At 37.2% G+C, this 14,831-nt stretch overlaps 1 pseudogene; it reads right to left on the bottom strand.

Moving 5' to 3' along the window:
• Positions 1-3,046: 3,046 nt before the first annotated feature.
• Positions 3,047-8,551, bottom strand: LOC118020592 (annotated as a pseudogene).
• Between the last annotated feature and the right edge of the window lie 6,280 nt (positions 8,552-14,831).

The raw sequence follows: 14,831 nt of genomic DNA, 5'->3' as shown, positions 1-14,831 counted from the left end.
GTATTTATTATATCTTAATAAATATAGAGTCCAGTCTGTTAAACAGACCTTGACTTCTCAGTGAAGACACTTTTTTAAGTGGTTGTTTCTCATCATCAACATGGATTCTTGTACACCATAAAACTAAAACATCGCAAGCTCTATGAACAATTATGTATACTATAACAAAAATTAGACATAGCACATTTTGTTATATTACCATTCAGAAAATGGCTGTGAAAGGAATTTTTCAAGAAATGTACATCCCGGGCGCCTGGGTGGCTCAGTTGGTTAAGCGACTGCCTTCGGCTCAGGTCATGATCCTGGAGTCCCGGGATCGAGTCCCGCATCGAGTCCCGCATCGGGCTCCCTGCTGGGCAGGGAGTCTGCTTCTCCCTCTGACCCTCCTCCCTCTCATGCTCTCTGTCTCAAATAAATAAATAAAATCTTAAAAAAAAAAAAAAAAGAAATGTACATCCCCATTATATGTGTGACTTCCTGTACACAAATCATAAGGTGCCAGGTTGGTGCTATGCTCAGAGTACTGCTTTATCCCATCTGCCTCACACACCCTCTCAGAGGTTCTTCACTCTTAAGAGTGTTACAGCTTGTTCAAGAACAATGGAAGGACAAAAATTCACACATACTAAAAAAAAAAAAAAAAGGCATTAACTTCATTTTCATGTAAATTATTTTAGTTTATAATAAGATCATTTTACCATAGACCTAGTTTCCTTTTTTCCCAATGATATCTGCACTGGGTGATTTTATGATCACAGTAAGTTATTCTTGGGTCTTGTGTCAACAATAATCTTTCTAGCCTTCAGGTAGTGATAATTTTGTCTTTGACCTAAAAACTAGGACAGGAGCAATGCAGAAAACATTAAAGCATACCATATAAAACCTACTGTAACAGATTGCTTTATTTTAAAGATTAAAACCCTTAAAATCTAATAGTGGTTTCATTTAAGTACAATAAATAGAAGTTAGCAAGAATTTGAATTCTATAAAAACATACATTTCCCAAGACCTTTGAAAATGACCTAATAAAGGTTAAACTAATAAGGCAATCACTTGAAAACTGCTATTAAATTGAAATGAGGGAATATTAGTGTTTACTATATTTCAATAAATATAAAGCCCCAGAGGTATTTTCTATTCTACATTTAAATTACTTTTACTCCCAGGGTTTTCATGAGGGACATTAAAGTTAAGATGAAGTGGACTAGTCATCACGAGGATTTTGAGTGTGCCTCAGTGGATGTTTGCACATGTGTGTTTTCAGCACATTTACAACCACTTATTTGAAATAGGTATTTTTTTACTGTTGCCTGAGATAGGGTCCATAAGCTTTGGCTTAGTTTCCCATTGCTACTGTAGCCAATTGCAACAAACTGAACAATTTAAACAATGCAAATTTTCTATCTTACAGTTCTGGTGGTCAGAAGTTTGGTATGCCTCTCCCAAGCCTAAGATGGAATGCCCACAGCATTCCTTTCATAAAGTTCTAAGGACGAATTAGCTTATGTGCTTATTTGTTAGTAGAATTTTGTTCCTTGTGGCGACAGAACAAAGGTCCCTGTTTTCTTGTTAGTTATCAGCTAGGACCATTCCCCGCTTCTAGAAGCCACCACATTCCTCGGCTCAGGGTCACCTCTCTTCACCCTCAAAACCGGACAAAGTGATGGAGTCTGTATCAAGGTGTCTCTTTCTTCCACCCAACACCTGCTTCTGCTTTTAAGAGCTCATGTGATTACATTGGGCCCACCTGGATAATTTCCATATTTTAAATTCATTCCGCCTGCAACTTTCACTGCCTTTTGCTTTGCAACATAACACATTCGCAGTTCCCAGGATTGGGATATGGACATTTTTGAGGGACCATTTTTAACCTTCTACATTTGGTAATTCCCAGTATCAACAGCAGTAATAGTCAATCCAGTTACTGACCACAAAACGTTGGGATAATAATAATAGTAATAATAACAACAACGATAATAATAATGGTCACGATTTGTACTTTTTATTTATTTATTTTTATTATGTTATGTTAATCTGGCTTGTAATTCTCATAATAAATTGATAAGGAACCACAAATGCAACAGATACCTAAAGAAGGTTTTGGTACGGATACTGGTTATATGAGCTGTGGTCAAAAAATTTTATTGCAATTTTATCACCTGTGCAATAATTACTTCTAATTTTTATAACTTAAAGGAAATAATATTTATAGTTAATAATTTCTAGAACTATGACAGCTAGTGAAGGTGAAGAAAGCTTATGTGTCATTTTTTTTGTTTCAGAGTAAAAGTTCAATTGTCGTGTACAAGTGGATCTTGGAAAATATTTCTTAATGATGCAGCTTTGGTATAACCACCCGAAAAAGCCTGCCTGAAATCCTGTTATTCTCTGATATAAATTCCCAAGGATGCTTGCTCACAATACTATCTTACTGAATATTTGAAGGTACAGATTTGGCTTCAATTTTATTTTTGGATAGCTCATTTTTTCATCCTATAAAATAAATTTATAACATTTTGTACTGCTCATGATCCCCTATCCTGAATCTCAGGAGATTATTAGTTAATAGTTAAATATTTGTTTACTTGAGTTTATATCCTCAGAAGAAATTTTTGCTACCTCAGTGGTTCAATTTTTTCTATAGCAGCATCGTCAAGAATATGATGAATGAATGAGCTAATGGGACTCTTTCTTTCATTAAACCTGAACACTGATCAGACCATTTGTTTTGTATTGTTTTTATTTTGGAATATTACATTTAGGAAAGAGTAACACACTTAAGTATATCCAAAGGAGAACGGACAATATAATTAGTAAGTCTGGCAATTACACTTTTAAAAAGGTTTGATGAAATCAGAGGTGCCTTGTCTAGAAAAAATGGTAAGTGACATGTTACTTTTCTATATTTCATTGGCTTTGTTATTGAATGTTGATGCTTCTATTATGAAAGTATTTTATTATATCTTTTCTTTTAAAGACACATTTATTCAGCGTCATGATCAGACTATTACATTTAGCAATCAACAGCATGGGTCCAAAAAAAAAAAATCTACATTAAAACCCTTTGTTGGAATGCTTTACACTTTCCACAGAACAGAAACTAAAATAACCTGTTACACAGTTAGTCACAAATACAGTCCTCGAGTTTTTTGCCCATACTCATGAGTATTGTCTAAAACATGTCTTCTTTGTAGCAGCTAGGCTCAGCCACCACTGTGCTTGGCTGAGTTCACAAATCTGTCGTAACCTGTAGCTTCCCTGTCCCTCCTCTGGCTCTCTTCTCCTGCTAAGCTTTGTTTCCTGGCAATAATTAAAACCTTCTGCTGCTGCCGTAGCTACTGCTGCTGCTGGAACCACCATAGCCACCTTGGTTTCGTGGTTTGGCAAAGTATTGGCCGCCACCACCATAGGGGCCAGAGCTTCTGCCTCCAAAATTTCCTCCTTTCATGGGTCCAAGATTTCCTCCTTTCATGGGTCCAAAATTTGAGGATTGATTGTTGTAATTGCCAAAAGCATTATAGCTTCCACCATTACCAAATCCGTTATAGCCATCCCCAATGCCACCATATCCACTGCCACCTCGACTACCATCAAAGCCACCTTGACCACTGAAGTTCCCTCCATGACCAAAGTTGTCATTCCCACCAAAACCACCTCCATGACCACCACCAAAGTTTCCAGAACCACTTCGACCTCTTTGGCTGGATGAAGCGCTAACCATCTCTTGCTTAGATAGGGCTCTCCTTACTTCACAGTCGTGGCCATTCACAGTATGGTATTTCTGAATGACAATCTCGTCTACAGAGTCATGGTCATCAAATGTTACAAAAGCAAAACCTCTCTTTTTGCCACTACCTCGGTCAGTCATGATCTTGATCACTTCAATTTTCCCATACTATTCAAAATAATCTCTTAGATGATGTTCTTCAGTGTCTTCTTTAATGCCACCAACAAAAATCTTTTTCACAGTTAAGTGGGCACCAGGTCTTTGAGAATCTTCTCTTGAGACAGCCCTCTTTGGTTCCACAACACTTCCATCCACCTTGTGTGGCCTTGCATTCATGGCTGCATCCACCTCCTCCACAGTGGCATACGTGACAAACCCAAAGCCTCTGGAGTGCTTGGTGTTTGGATCTCTCATTACCACCCAGTCCGTAAGTGTTCCCCATTGCTCAAAATGGCTCCTCAGACTCTCATCGGTTGTTTCAAAGCTCAAACCTCCGATGAAGAACTTCCGCAGCTATTCAGGCTCTTTGGCAGACTCTGACTTAGAAATGACGGCGGTGGGAGGGGAGACTTTAACAATGCTTACTCGGCGGTGTCCCTGGGCAGAAAGTATTTTATTATATCTTAATGATACAATTATACTGTAATATTATTAAAATTGTGGACGATTGCTATCCAAAAACAAACAAACAAACAAAAAACTGAAGATGTATAATTTTTGACATTTAGCAATATGCTTAGAAAGGCCTTTCATGCATCACAAATATTTGTTGAGTGCCTACCTACACTGGACCAGGATACTCTAGGCACATAGGATACAATGTTTTATTAAAATACAACACAAGCATAAACAAAATAAAATAAAATAAAAATACTCCTTCCCAGAGATTACATTCTAATAGGGCAAAAGAAAATGAATAAAATGGATAAGAAAATTGTATCATACATGTGCTAGTGCCTAATTGTCCCTCAATATTAATTTCATTGGCTGAGAACATATCTGTCGGTTATAGTCTATATTTTCCAGCTTCAAAGGCAGCAATATGGGCCCGTGAACTACAAGTGAAGTATATGCATAAAACTTCTAATCAGTGAAACTACAGGTGAAGTATATGCATAAAACTTCTAATCAGTGAAACTACAGGTGAAGTATATGCATAAAACTTTTGCATCCAATGCCTAAAGGAAATCTCTTGAAGAGTTGCACTTCCAGCAATGGGGGACTAGCCAATTTAGAACAAACCTGCTCAATGTGAAAAATTATTATTATTTTTTAAAGATTTTAATTTATTTGATAGAGAGAGAGCACAAGTAGGCAGAGAGGCAGGCAGAAGGAGAAGCGGGGCTCAGTCCCAGGACCCTGGGATGATGACCTGAGCCAAAGGCAGATGCTAAACCGACTGAGCCACCCAGGCGCCCCTCAATGTGAGAAATTAAAATAGCTGGATAAGATATACATAAAGAGTATATATTTATATGCAGCTGGTCATCTGAAACTAATGATGTACTATATGTTGGCTAATTGGATTTAAATTAAAAAAAAAAGGCATTGGAGTACAGATAAAAGACAACTCCAGAGACGTGAACCTTACATTTGATGCCAAATTTTCCCCTCTACATATTTTTCCATTTAAAAGCATCATGTCTGAAAAACTAACTGAGAGCAGCAGGGAGAGGATGTGATAATAAACCGAACTTGGTAATTTTACAGGGAAAAGGTAACAACAGTAGGAGTTTATAGCTTGATAAGAAGAAATCTGATAAGAAGAAACTTAAAGCCTCATAAGAAAAAAAATCTGTGTTTCTAGTCATGACCCCGAAGGGCTATATCATAGGGTGCACTAGAAACAAACCCACATTCTAAGAACCCAAGCCTTGTTTCTTATCAGCTTAATTTCTGAATTAAGTTTACCTGTTCATAGCAAGAGCATCTGCAAAAACAAAATTACATCCCATCTGGGGGACAATAACATCATCCAGAGCCTCAAAGGAGCTCTATTTATTTATTTTCTCATAAAAGGGGGTATCCCTCAGTTAAACCTAGCAGCCACTAAAATGAAATAGAAATACAGAAGAAAAAATACATAGCAAAATAGAAATGTAGAAGACCCTTACACTGGCGTTACCAGTAATTGAGACCACTATATTTAAGGGGCTCCTGGGTGGCTCAGTTGGTTGAGCGTCAGACTCTTGGTTTCGGCTGAGGTCATGATCTCAGTGTGGAGCCGAGACACTGCTCTGTGCTCAGCTCAGGGTCTGCTTGAGATTCCTTTTCCCTCTCCCTCTGCCCCCCACTTCCCCTCTTGTGTGTGTGTGCATGCTCTCTCAATCTCTCAAAAATAAATAAAATTTAAAAAATTAAAACCACTATATTTAATATACACCCAAGGTATTAAGTGGCATGAATGGAGAATTTCACCAGAGAAATGAAACTATGAAATATCAGATATTATTTCTATAATGGGAAATAAAATTAATAGCTCAATGATGGTTTCAACAGCAGGTTAGGCACAATTGAAGAGAAAAAATGAGTAAATTAGAAAAAAAGATTAGGGGCGCCTGGGTGGCTCAGTCGGTTAAGCGACTGCCTTCAGCTCAGGTCATGATCCTGCAGTCCTGGGATCGAGTCCCGCATCGGGCTCCCTGCTCAGCAGGAAGTCTGCTTCTCCCTCTGACCCTCCTACCTCTCGTGCTCTCTGTCTCTCATTCTCTCTCTCGCAAATAAATAAATAAAATCTTTAAAAAAAAAAAAGATTAGAAGAAAATACCCATATTAAAGCATAAAAAAGATAAAAATTTTATTTTTTTAATTTTTTATTTATTTATTTGCGAGAGAGAGAATGAGAGAGAGAGAACACCTGAGAGGGGATAGGGTCAGAGGACGAAGCAGACTCCCTGCCGAGCAGGAAGCCCGATGCGGGACTCGATCCAGGGACTCCAGGATCATGACCTGAGCTGAAGGCAGTCGCTTAACCAACTGAGCCACCCAGGCGCCCAAGATATAAATTTTAAAAAGAATAATAGATACATGGAATATGGTTTAAAATCTAAATTGCATGTTACTGGAGTCTTTAAGTAGTAGACAAAAATTGGTGAAGATGCAATTTTTGAAGACATGAAGACCGACAATTTCCAAAACTGGTGAAAAACAGTTTGCCAGTTCAAGGAACTTCATCCATCTTCAGTCAGAATAATTCCAAGAGAAACTATACCCAGACAGACATTTAGAACAACTACTGAAAATTAAAAGGAAAAAAAAAAAGAGAGAAAGAAAATATCTTTCAAGTTGTAAAGACTGACTTTCTACATGTTCTCTTCCATGCTTTTTTCAACCCTTAGGTTACTTGTTACAGTTTCATGTTCCCTGAACACATTTTCAAACTTGACTTTAATTTTTTTTTAATAGTGAGCATTATTGATTTACAATCTTGGTCAAAAGTCTTTGTAGCTCCTCTGTAGTTTCAGCTGTTTATTCAGTACCCCTCCTGCATCTGTAATCGTTTTCCTGTGGACTGTTCATTGTCTAAGTTATCCAATTGGCTTCTCTGAGACACAGATGAAGATGCTATCCTCCTGAGAAGAAATTTAGTGAATTAAGTTTGTTCACCAAACCGTCTAAATGTTTTTCTAATTTTTGTTTATTCTGTGATTTTCTCAGAGATATATAACTATCTATTAGTATTACTATCTCTATGCTACTATTTGGCTATGATTGTGGTTCTTTTAGCTCTTTGGGATATATGTTGAGGCTGTTTAGACCACTCAGGTGTTGGGAATTTAGGCTTGGCCTCAAGAAGCTGATTTGGAAGAGCTACTTATAATCACGATGTCTCGGGGAACAACTGTTTTTCTCCTTCAGTAAAAACTCAGGGTTCTTTGTAATTGCCTGAGGAACGTTTACTTCTGGTTCAACCAAACTATGAAGGACTCATCTTTTGATCTTGAAAAAACTCCATCTTCAGGAAAGGATTCTTTGTTTTAATTTCTGTCCTGCTTGCCTCATAAATCCATCAAAACTGAAGTTTAATTGTGCCTGGTTCAAGGTAAAAGTGGGTTTAATGCTCCTTGTATTTCTCTGGATTCTGGTTTTCTCATGGATTTTAACTGGTTAATTCCTTTTTATCCTTTCAGAATTTGGATGCATTAAGATTTATTTTAAGTATTTTATACAGGTTATTAAAATTTTCATTTTTCCAAATGAACTATCAAAATTACCTCCAAAAATATGAATTCTGCTCACAGGTTTATTACTTTTTGCTCTTAAATGTTTTTAGTTTTATGCTCGAATTTCTTTGTAAAAAAAAGATGATTTTTTTTAAAGAAAGTAGTTTCTTGTTTCTTTTCTTTTTTTTAAAGATTTTATTTATTTATTTGAGACAGAGAGCATGAGAGGGAGGAGGGTCAGAGGGAGAAGCAGACTCCCTGCCGAGCAGGGAGCCCGATGCGGGACTCGATCCCGGGACTCCAGGATCATGACCTGAGCCGAAGGCAGTCGCTTAACCAACTGAGCCACCCAGGCGCCCTCTTGTTTCTTTTCTTAAAGATTTTATTTATTTGAGAGAGAGAGAGATAATGAGAGAGAGCACAAGTGGGGGCAGGGAGAGGGAGAAACAGGCTCCCCACTGAGCAGGGATCCTGATGCAGGGCTCGATCCTAAGACCCCAGGATTATGACTTGAGCCAAAGGCAGACGCTTAACCGACTGGGCCACCCAGGTGCCTCAAAAAGATGATTAAAAAAAAAACAGTTCTGGTTTACAACAAAACTGAGAGGAAGGTACAGAGATTTCTCACGTACCTTTTGCTGCTACATGTAACCTCCGCCATTATCAACATTACTCACCAGAATGATCCAGTTTTTACCAAGCATGAAAGTACATTGACACACCATAGTCACCCAGGTCCATAGATAAACTTAGGGTTGATTTTAGGTGTTGTATATTCTATGAATTTGGACACAAGTATAATGACATACATATATTCATCACTATAATGCATACAGAGTGTTTTTACTTTCTTAAAAATCCTGTGTACTGCTTGTTCATTCCCTGACCCCCACCTTGAAATTATTTTCTAATCTGTTTTTTGGTTTGTTTGCTTTCTGGGGGGAGGTGGGGACAGATGCATTGCCTTTAATGTACCATCTTGACTGCATCTCGTCGTCTTAAAAACTTTATAAGATTTCCCATTTAGTCTATGGATTGTATTTTTAGATATTTTTGCTACCATTTTACTTCTTGATCTCTAACCAAAGTTGACTGTGAAGAAAAAATAAATTCGGCAGACAAATCATTATTTTAAAGTTGTAACTAACTTTTTTTGGTGACCTCTAGAATTGTCAATTTTTAGAAATAGAACAGTCCAAATTTGGTTGGGTACCAGGGTTTTCCCTCTGACTCTATTTATATGTTAGTAAAGTTCATTAATTATTATTATTTTTTTTTGGTTTGTTTGCTTCCAATCTGCTATTTTCTATTTTTTGTGTCTAGTCAGACATTTGTGAGAAAAACACGTTAAAATCTCCCATTATGATTTAAAAAATTTTTTTTAGTACAGTTTTAGGTTCATAGCAAAATTGATGGGAATTTCAGATTTCCTATATAGCCTCTGCCCTCACACATGCATACAACTCTCTTATTATCAACCTCCCTCAACAGAATGGTATGACTGTTACAGTTGATGAACCCACACTGATACATCATAATCATCCAAATCCCTAGTTTACTTTATGGTTTACTCTTTCTGGTGTACATTCTATGGGTTTGGACAAATGTATAATAAGTGTATCCATCATTATGGTATTACATGGAGTATTTTCATTGCCCTAAAATCTAAAATCCTCTGTGCTTTACCTATTCATCTCTTCCCCCACCAAACGTTGGCAATCACTGATCTTTTTACTGTGTCATGAGCATACTCTGAAGGAGCACACGTGAGTTGTGTCTTTCTACAAGATCAGTTTTATTCAGTCATAAAACAAGGTTAACATAATGATAAAGCAGATTAAGATTTCCAAACTCAATGGCATTTCACCATGTGTTTAACTTGGCTTCTTTCACATCACACAAAGCAAAGCACAAGACAAGTCATGTAACAAACAAGATAAAATCAATCTTGAGCCTTTGCAGACCTCCTCTGGTTCTGAGTGTGTTGTCAGCTGGTTCTGGTCTTGGCTGCAATGCCCTTAGCTGCTTGGTCCTTACTTGACACAGGCCACTGCTTGACATGAATGACTCCATCTTGCTCTCTATGCTATCTTCATAGTTTTATCCTTTTCAGAATGTCCTATGGTTGGAATAAGAGAGTATTTAGGCTTTTCAGACTGGCTTCTCTTGCTTAGTAATATGCGTTTATGGTTCTTGCATGTCTTATTGTGGCTTGATAGCTCATTTCTTTTTAGTACTGAGTCATGTTCCATTGCCTGAATGTACCATAATTTATCCATTCATCTATGGAAGGGCATCTTGGTTGCTTCCAAGGTTTGGAAATTATAAATAAGCAGCTATAAACATCTATGTGCAGGTTGTTGTATGGACAGAAGTTTCAACTCTTTGGGTAAATACCAAGTAGACCAATTAGTGGATTGTGTGGTAAGACTAGGTTTAGTTTTGTAGGAAGCTGCCAAGCTGTCTTTCAAAGTGGCTATAGAAGTAACATTTCCACCAACAATGTATGGGACTTCCCGTTGTTCCACATCTTAGCAACATTTGCTATCGGCAGTCTTCTGGATTTTGGCCAATTTAATAGGTGTTTAGTGGTATTCCATTGCTATTTTAACTTACATTTCCTGGATGACATATCGTGGAGCATCTTTTCATATGTTTATTTGTCATGTGTTTATCTTCTTTGGTAAGGTGTCAAGGGTTTTGACCCATTTTTAAGTTGTGTTGTTTGCCTTCGTATTGTTTTCTGAGTTCTTTGTATATTTTGGGTAACAATCTTTATCAGATGTGTCTTTTGCAAATATTTTCTCCCATCCTGTGTCTTGTCTTCTGATTTTTTTTTTTTAAGATTTTATTTATTTATTTGGGACAGAGAGAATGAGAGACAGAGAGCATGAGAGGGAGGAGGGTCAGAGGGAGAAGCAGACTCCCCGCCAAGCAGGGGGAGCCCAATGCGGGACTCGATCCCGGGACTCCAGGATCATGACCTGAGCCGAAGGCAGTCGCTCAACCAACTGAGCCACCCAGGCGCCCTTGTCTTCTGATTTTCTTGATAATGGTTTTCATGGAGCTAATTTTCATAAATTCTAGCTTATTAATTGTTTATCTTATGGATTATGACTTTGGTATTATATCTTAAAGGGCATTTCTATACCTTAGGCTATCTAGGTTTTCTCCTCTGTTGTCTCCTATGAATTTTATAGTTTTACGATTTACATTTAGATCTGTGGTCCATTTTGAGTTAATTTTTGTGAAGGGTATAATATCTGGCTTGATTCTTTTTTTTTTTTTTTTTTGCTTGTGGATGTCCAGTTCCAGTTATTTGTTGAAAAGACTATCTTTGCCCCATTGTATTGCCTTTGCACCTTTGTCAGAATCAGTTGACTATATTCATGTGTGTCTGCTTTGATTTTTTTAAACATTTTTTTCTTCATGTTTCTATCAATTTTTCTTTAAATGTTAGGACACTATATTTTTAGGTGCATATGCATTCATGATTATAACATCTTCTAGTGGATTATTTCTTTAATCCTCATGTAGGAACATTCTTAATACTTATTTATGCTTTATACCTTATAATATTTTTGTTTCTTATTCATATTGCTACATCAGCTTTCAGTTGTTGAGATGATGTCTGTCTTTTCTTTATGTTTTTAGTTATACTTTTCTATGTCATTTTGTTTTAAATATATTCTTTTTAAATAGCATGAGCTAAATTTCAAAAAATACAATTTAAATATTTGCATTTTGATGTATTATTAGCAATTATTACTTTGTTTTATTTTGTGTTTCAATTAACTTTTATTTTCTTGTCCTTATTTTCTCCTTCTATGGCTTTTTTTTTAATGGATCCCACTTAGTTGTTGTTTTTCTTATTCTTTCTCCACCCTACCTTCTTATTTTTTTCCTTTAAGATTTATTTATTTATTTTGAGAGAGAGAGCATGAGTCCACTACCAAGGGGTGGGAGAAGGGATAAGGAGAGAGAATCTCCAGTAGACTCCCTGCAGAGCACAGAGCCCAATGCGGGCTCAATGTGGGCTTAAAGGGGGCCCAGTCTCGACCCTGAGATCACCACCTGAGCCAAAACCAAGAGTTGGATGCTCAACTGACTGCACTACCCAGGAGCCTCCATTCTTACACTGGAGGTACAATTTGAATTTTACCCATGAATATAATTTTTTAAAAATCTAACAAATTTTAATGTTATTAAATTTCTTTTATCCCTGAATAGGGTAAGAATTTGCCACTAAGGTGCTTGTTATTACCCGTGCTCCCTCACATTTCCTACATTACCTGTGTTGATATTTTGTTCCTAATTTTTCATCATGAAAATGTAAGTATTTTTTTTTAACAATCTGTAGTTAATTCAACAGTATATTTTGCCAGTTCCTTTGGGTTTAATTTTCTTCTTTCTGAGGTATATCCTTTACTAATAGTTCGCAGAAGGTCTTTGGGTGGTAAATGTTTTTAGCACTTTTAAATAAAAATGTAACTTCATTCTTATTGTGGACAAATAATGTTTGTGGCTCTATCAGTCCAGTTTGACAGCTATTTACTTATAGCGTCTTAAAGACGCCAGTTCATGGGGCACCTGGTGGTTTAGTCAGTTATGTGTCTGCCTTCAGCTCAGGTCATGATCCCGGGGTCCTGGGATCCAGCCCATGTCAGGCTCCCTGCTCAGTGGCGAGTCTGCTTCTCCCTCTGCTGCTCCCCCTGTGCATGCTTGCTCACTTGCTCTCACTCACTTTCTCAAATGAATAAATAAAATCTTTAAAAAAAATTAAAGATACCAGTTCATCTTCTTCTTCCATCTGTTATTGTTGCTGAGAAGTGGGTTGCCAACATCATTATTATTCCCTTGTAAGATTGTCCCTTAATGTAGCTACTAAGGTATTTACTTTCTCCTTGAAGTTATACCATTTCATTAAGATCTGTCTTGAGACATTTTGAGATCTTATTACTTCCCTTGAATAGGAAAATTCTTAGCTTTTTAAAAAATTATTTTAATAAGCTAAGCTGTTCCTTATTACCTTTCTGCAGAACCTCTTATCTATATTGAGAACTCAGCAGTTGAAATTTTTTGTCTTTTTTGGGGCACCTGGGTGGTTCAGTCAGCTAAGCATCTGCCTTTGGCTTAGGTCATGATCCCAGGGTCCTGTCATTGAGCCCCACTTTGGGCTCGCTGCTCAGCGGGAAGCCTGTTTCTCCCTCTCCCTTTGCTGCTCCCCCTGCTTGTGCATTCACTCTCTCTCAAATAAATAAATAATTAAAAATAAATAAATAAGAAATTTTTAGTCTTTTTCCATGTCTCTTAAATTACATTTTAAAAAAATTATGGCTCTTTTCCAGGTTCTGAGTTTGTTTCCCTATTTTTTTTTCCTTTTAGTCCTTCCTACCCTTCCAATTTTATCACTGGAGACTTTCTTATATAAACTTAATTTTAGGGCAGTTTCAGAATTACAGAAAAATTATGAAGATAGTACCAAGAATTTTCTCTTTTTTAACATCTTGTATTAGTACTACATATGTGTTACAATTAACAAACCAAGATTGAAACATAATTAATTGACTCCACACTTTACTCAGATTCTTTTAGTTGTTACCTAATGTCCTTTTCCTTCTCAAAATCCCAGGCAAGATACTGCATTAAGTGTAGCTTGTCATGTCTCTTGACACTCCTCTTGGCTGTAATAGTTTCTCAGACTTCCCTTGTTCTGATAATCTTGACAGTTTTAAGGAGTAGTCATTGGTTATTTTGTAGAATGTCCCTCAGTTGGAATGTCCGATGTTTTCTCATGATTAGGACAGGGTTGTGTGTGTGAAAAAGGGAGGTCGCAGAAGTAAAGTGTTGTTTTCATCACATCCTGTTAAAAGTACAAACTATTAACATGATTTACGATGTGGTGTTGATTTTGATCACCTAGCTGAGGCAGTGACTTTTGGGTTCCCCCACTGTAAAGCCATTCTTTCTACTCCCTTTCCATGCTATATTCTTGGGAAGGAAATCACCGTACAAAACCACATTTAAGGAGTGGGGAGTTTTTCTCACCGATTCTTTCCTTGGCCATGTCAAATCTACTGATGGTTTTGATTTTTAATAGTTCCCTTTGATTCTTCATTAGTGTTCCCACCTCTGTCCTTGTATTACCCATGTATTCTTGCATATTGTGTCTTTTCCCATTTAGAGCTCTTCAAATGGATCCTAGTTATTTTAAATTTTGTCTGATAATTCCAACATCTGTGTCATGTCTTGAGTCTGGTTCTAATGCTTATTTTTTTCTCTTGAGATTGCACTTTATCTTGCCTTTGGTGTGGCTTGCATATGTTGTCAAAATCTGGACATTATGTATTAGGTAATAGAAACTGAGGTAAATTGGGCTTCAGTGTGAGATTTTATATGAGTCTGGCTAGCAATTGGGCTGCTTAATGCTTGTTGTAGCTGTGGGTGCCAGAAATTCCAAATTCCTATAGTACCCCCTTTTTTCACTATTATTGCTCTGGGTCTCCCTAAGTACTCCTCAGAGGGTCTGCATCTTTCCACTCTTTCAGCTATAAAACATTATTGCTGTACTGGTATGGTGGTAGGGTGTGGGAGAGCAGGAACATGCTATAGCTTATTTTTTCAATTAAACCTTAGTATTTCATTGGGTTTGTGTTTTTTTGGGAGGTACTTTTCCAGTCTTCTTTTGGGAGATGGGGGGTGCTGTCCATCCCTTTAACACAAGAAGGCTAAATGAGGCTAGAATGAGACAAAGAGGAAAAGAGGAAGAAGGTTCTTCCCCCAAATGGGATAAGGTGCTGGTAAATTCTTTTCTTCCAAGCATAAAATTTTGTTATGGAGGATGTTCCAGGACTATTTCAAAATGATTATTTTGCCGCTCTCTTTGCCCAAGCCACAGGAAGTCCTTCTTGGTTCTTCATCATGAGAAACCGATGGGGGTC

This window comes from Mirounga leonina, unplaced genomic scaffold, assembly GCF_011800145.1.
Source record: "Mirounga leonina isolate KUSES-001 unplaced genomic scaffold, KU_Mleo_1.0 Mir_174, whole genome shotgun sequence".
Classification (NCBI taxonomy): Eukaryota; Metazoa; Chordata; class Mammalia; order Carnivora; family Phocidae; genus Mirounga; species Mirounga leonina.
This window is presented reverse-complemented; position numbering and strand designations above follow the sequence as displayed.